We start from the raw sequence: 6,000 nt of genomic DNA, 5'->3' as shown, positions 1-6,000 counted from the left end.
ACATCAGATTAAGCAGATCAGCTTGGATTTATTTTTTTTTTTTTATTTTTTTTTTTTTTAAAGATGACCGGTAAGGGGATCTTAACCCTTGACTTGGTGTTGGCAGCACCACGCTCAGCCAGTGAGTGAACCGGCCATCCGTATATGGGATCCGAACCCGTGGCCTTGGTGTTATCAGCACCGCACTCTCCCGAGTGAGCCACGGGCCGGCCCCGATCAGCTTGGATTTAAACACAAAAGCTGATCCTCTCTAGGCTAGAAATTTTCTGCTTTAAATCATTATCAGCAAGACCCCCTTGGACAGTCAGTGAGTACAGAATCGAAGTAGAAAGGGACCTCAGAGGTGTAGAAGGACAAAACTATAACAATTTAAAGATCTCAATTGGCTTTAGTTGTGATTCTAGAATCGGGCAACACTTCATTCCACAAAACAGAATAAATGCTCCAATGAGCTGAGCAAAAGAGGTTGGCCTTATAGACAGAAAAAGGGCTGAAGAAAGCAGAAAAAACAAAAAGCGGATTGGTCATTTCAAAGTTTTTTCCTTGTCAGGTGGAAAGAGGGAGACAGAACAATGGAAAAATAACTGATGGGTTAATGTCAGGTTACTTCTTGTGTATAAGGATTAAAGCAGAAGGAACTTCATTATCATGCCTATTGAAGATTTAAACTGGCCTGTTTGGGAAATTGACTGTTATTTCTCTCTACTGATTTCTCATAAGGTCAAAAAAAACTTAGTTTGGATTTGGTGACGTGGAACTTTAGCTGGGGTGGTTCCATTTTGACTTTAGTCTTGTCTGTTGAGGCCTTCTGTAGAAACTTAGTCCAAAACAATGGCCTCCTATAATTTTTATTTAACAGGCCAATGAGTTCCATCTCCTCTCTCTCACACACACACACACACACAGACATACATCTCCATTTAACCATACCTCAAAAAGGATGACCTGTCTCTGCTTAGAGACCAATGAATGTTGCTCGTTACGCTGAGAGGGCCTCTTAAAATTCATATATCCTGAAAATGTACACATCTTATGACCTATTTCTGATAATTTGCCTAATGGAAAAATAATGCAATGGGGAAAAAAAGCTAGGAAGGTAGTCTGGAAAAATAATAGTTGTTTCCAATAATTTGCTATTCTAGATAGTGCAACATATTGGGGGGAAAAACCTAAATATCAAACAATAAGGTAATGGTAAAATAATATTTCTATGAGATATTATATAGCTGTAAAAGATAACTGTGAAACTAAGTAGAAACTTTTATTGGTCAAATTATTAGTTATTTAAAAATATATAAGTATAGTCCTAATGCTGGTGAAGGTACAATGAGTTGTATTCTCAAATATGGACATTCAGGGTATAAATTTAACCAAGATCTCTCAAAAATAATGGAAAACACGGAATAAAACCCTTTAAATCTGTTCAGACCATTTGCCTCAGTAATTTCACCTCTAGAAATTTATTCTAAAGAAATAATCTGAAAACTAGACAATTTATACGGAGGTCTTTAGCACACCATTATTTACAATAGCAAAACATTAGAAACACCCAAATGTTTAATATTAGAGGAATGATTAAATTATAGTAGATCCATAGAAAGGAATATTATGCAGAAAAAAATAGAGGGAGATCTATAGCTATAGTTTTATGGATATCTACGTAGGCATAAAACGACAGATACAAATGGGTCTTTTTTATTTCTTTAAAAAGCTATTTGTTAGATTTAATGAACCTCCCTCCATGTAATTTCAAGCCACCAGGACACAGGGCCCCCTCCCTGACACACACACCCTTAATCTCCTCAGTTCTTCTGCTGAAGAATTTAGCCTTCATAATGACAGGCTGCTTTGGGAGCTTTCCCTTCCCCAGAACTTTGTAGTAGCCCGATCGCACCACATCAATGACTAGAGCCGCTCCAGTCTTGTTTTTAGCAGCATTTACCCATGTCTGTTCACTAACCAAGGTCCACAATTTATCAAGGTTGACAGTTGGGCAGAAACTCTGCTTCCTCTTTAAGTGGTAATGCCTCATACCAACTTTCCCAAAGTAACCTGGGTGATATTTGTCGAAGTTGATCCTGTGATGATGCATGCCACCAGTAATGCATGCATGCATGCATTACTGCATGCATTACCCTGGCCTCCCGGATGCTTCCAGTGCTTGCTGATAAGGCCATGGCCGTGGTTCACATGGCCCCTTAGTTTCCAGGTTTTCCTCAGTCTGGATGGCATGGCGGTGGCCGAGACGAAATACCAAATGGGTCTTCAATAACATGAGAAAATGTTTATGACAATGCTAAAGAAAAAAAATAGGATAGAAGATTGAATCTATAATATGTCCTTCAATTAGGTAAGATAAAATGCATAGGAAAAAAGCCTGGAAGGGATTTCACCAAAATGTTGAGGGCTGTTTCAAATGGTTAGTTAACCCAGGGATTTTTTTTTTTTTTTTTTCTGTACTTGAATGTACTTTCCAAGATCTCTACATATCATGACTTCATAATAAAACCATATTTTTAAGAAAACAAAATAGAGGAGACAAAATGACCCTCTGGGATATTCTAAGACCTCAGAAAGCAAACACCAATTTCTGAGATACTGTCTTTGCCTATAAAGGTCCACAGGATTCCTCCTAAGATCCATCCTCCAGTTATGGCAATGGAGGTTGAAAGAGGTTAAATAACTTACCCAAGGTCATATATACAGTAAGAAGCAAAGGTGGATCCAAGTTCAGGTGCTGTGACTACAAAGTTAATGCCTGATTCTCCTATTGTATACTTTGTTATTATTACCATTACTACTATTACTGCCACTACTGGTACTACTACTATTATTATTAGGATGTAACATATTGTAATACATTTTAACAATTATTTAAAAATCATTCTAACAAAATCAGCCACTCAATTTTATTTCTTAATGTTTTTGTTTTTAATCAAATCTCAAGTTACCCAAGGTCATGTATATAATAAGAAGCATAGGCAAATGTAAACTCAGGTGTTGTGACTGCAAAGTTAATGCCTGATTCGACTATTCCATACTTTATTATTTTTACCATTACTAATACTACCACTACTACTGCTGTTATTATTAGGGTGTACCATACCATAATACACTTTAACATTTATTTTTAAAGCATTCTAACAAAACCACACCACTCAATTTTATTTCTCTATAAGTCTGTGTTTTTAATCAACTCTTGAGCTTTGACCCTTAAGGAAAAAGTGTTTTCAATTATAAAGCATTTAGGTTACACAGCCCATTGGTTTGAGTAAGTTGTGCAACAACCTGGGGCAACACTATGTGGGAATGAGTATGTCTGGGTGGGTACGTGTGTGTGATTAATTGTGAGTTGTGACTGGGTTTCAGTCTGACATGTAAAGAGCTTGGAACTCTGTTATAAGGGATTTGCACTAACCCATGAAGCAGTATAATGCTATCTGCAAGTGGACTTAGATTAGTCATAAATGTATATTGCAAACTCTAGGGCAATCACTAAAAAAAGTAATATGCTAAGAGAGGGGAGAAAACGAAATGATATAAAATGTTCATAAAATCAGAGAAGGCAGAAAATGAGGGGAAGGGGAAAAAAAGAAATGAAAAGAAAGGATAATGAATAGAAAACAGGAACAAACATGGTAGACATTAATCCAACCAAATAAAAATCACTTTAAATGTGAATGGTTTAAATACACCAGTTAAAAGACAGAGACTATCCAAATGGATTAAAAAAATAAGACAATTATATGTTGTCCATAAGAAACCCACTTTAAATATAAAGATACAGGTAGATTAAAAGTAAAGGGATGGAGAAATATATACCATACTAACACTAAGCAAAAGAAAGCTGGAGTAGCTAGATTAATTTCAGACAAAGTAGACTTCAGAGCAAGGAAATTTATCAGGGATAAAGAGGGGTATTACATAATGTTAAAGGGGCCAATTCTCCAAGAAGACATAACAATCCTCAATGTGTATTTATCAAAATACGAGAGGCAAAAACTGATAGAACTCTAAGGAAAATAGATGAATCCACTATTGTGGTTGAAAACTTCAACACCCCTGTATCAGTGACTGACAGATCCAGCAGGCAGAAAATCAGAAAGGACATAGTTGAACTGAAGAGCAATATCAATCACCTGGATTTAATTGACATTTATAGAACATTTCATTCAACAACAGCAAAATACACATTCTTCTCAAGCTCACATTCATAAAGATAGACCACATTCTGAACCATAAAATACACCTTAATACATTTAAAAGGATAAATAGTGTCATTTCACTAAGTCATTATCTTACAATAAACAACAGACACCATTAATCTGATTGTGTCTTACTAACCATGGAAAATGAAGCAGAGTCCGTCTTTTAAAAAGCACACAATTAGACAATTCACTGTGAAATAATGTTTTTGTTGCCTATTAAAAAAGAAAGAAAACAAACAAACAAACAAAAAAAACACCCAGAACTTATAAGGCTGAAGAAATGGTAACATATTCACTTGGAATTACTTTGTTCAGAATTGAAAAGGCTGTTGGTTTTTGCATATCAACAGACTGATCTGAATCTTTGCTGGTGTTTTATGTTTTCTCTCCTTTGAGCAATGGGAAAATATCCCTGTTCCACTGAATAGGCCAGTTTCCCTATTATGCTCTGAATCCAAGCCCCTCCTTTCTTCTCTGTCTTCTGCATTATCCATAAGCTCCCCTGCTCCATGGATTATCCCCATCAGCACATGAAAATCTGGTATCTATTATTTTAAGGTTGCCAGATTTTGCAGATAAAAATACAGATGCGTAGGTAAACTTGAATTTCAGATAAATGACAAATATTTTGGTATTTGCGCCCCATGCAATATTTGGGACATACTTAAAATTTAAAAAGTACTCCTTGTTTATCTGAAACTCAAATTTAACTGGTGACCTGTATCTTATCCGGCAACCCTAGTCTTTTACCCTCTATCCTACCTTCCAGTTACCACCCATTTGTTTCCTTTCTCAGTAAAACTTCTGAAATCGTTGTCTCAGCTCACTTCTCTCTGTCCTCACCCCCTAGTCCTTCATCCCTGGTCCACGCTGGCTTCTTTCTCCAGCACTCCACTGACTTGCTCTCATCAAGGTCACTGGTGTGGGGCTGGCTAGTAGCTCAGTTGGTTAGAGTGCAGCCTTATAACCCCAAGGTCATGGGTTTGGATCCCCGGATTGGCCAGCCTCCAAAAAAATAAAAGTCACTGATGGCCTCCACATTTAGTCTACAGCCCAACCCCCATCCCACCCCCAGCTGGAACAGGAGCTTTGTCTGTCTTATACCCCAGTATATTCCAAATCCCCAGTGCTTACAACAGTATCTATCATATTGCTGGTACTCCACAAATATTTGTTTACCGAATGCATTCATGTATCAGTAGTGTTACCAAATCATCTAGTGAGTTTTTAGTGAATTTATTTGCTGGAATTATTTCCATGAGATTCTCAGCATTCGAACTGAGATCATTTGCTCTTATGTATAAGCAACATCATGTTGTTCTAACTGTAGAAACACATTTAAAGATCATTCATCTTTATTCCTAGCTACTTTTGAAGACATACCAAGAATACTTTTTATCACCCTTTATTTTATGGCATAGTTAGGCATAATGGGGTGGGGGGATTGACTATTTCCCCATTGTACTGACTTGGTGGACAGCCTGAGCTGACTTTGTTCAGTCCCACCCATAGCATCATCTCCCCTCTAGGTGTTCCAGTACTCACCTTTCACCTGACAGGTTCGTGAGAGTCTTGGAAAAGAAACAGGTAAGGATGGGAGGTCTCGGGCCTGGGTAGGCAGCCCTTCTGGTGGAGGATATGCAAGTGACAAGCTTAGTGCCATGGCAGGGAAGTCCTCACCGGAGGACTTCCAGGGAATGGCTTTTCTGTGTTGAACTGCTGAGATAATTGTTAACTTTAAAAAACTGGGCAAAACCTGCTTTCTATGAGGTATTAGCTCTGTCCTCCAGAG

Source organism: Cynocephalus volans, chromosome 6, assembly GCF_027409185.1.
Source record: "Cynocephalus volans isolate mCynVol1 chromosome 6, mCynVol1.pri, whole genome shotgun sequence".
Lineage (NCBI taxonomy): Eukaryota > Metazoa > Chordata > Mammalia > Dermoptera > Cynocephalidae > Cynocephalus > Cynocephalus volans.
This window is presented reverse-complemented; position numbering follows the sequence as displayed.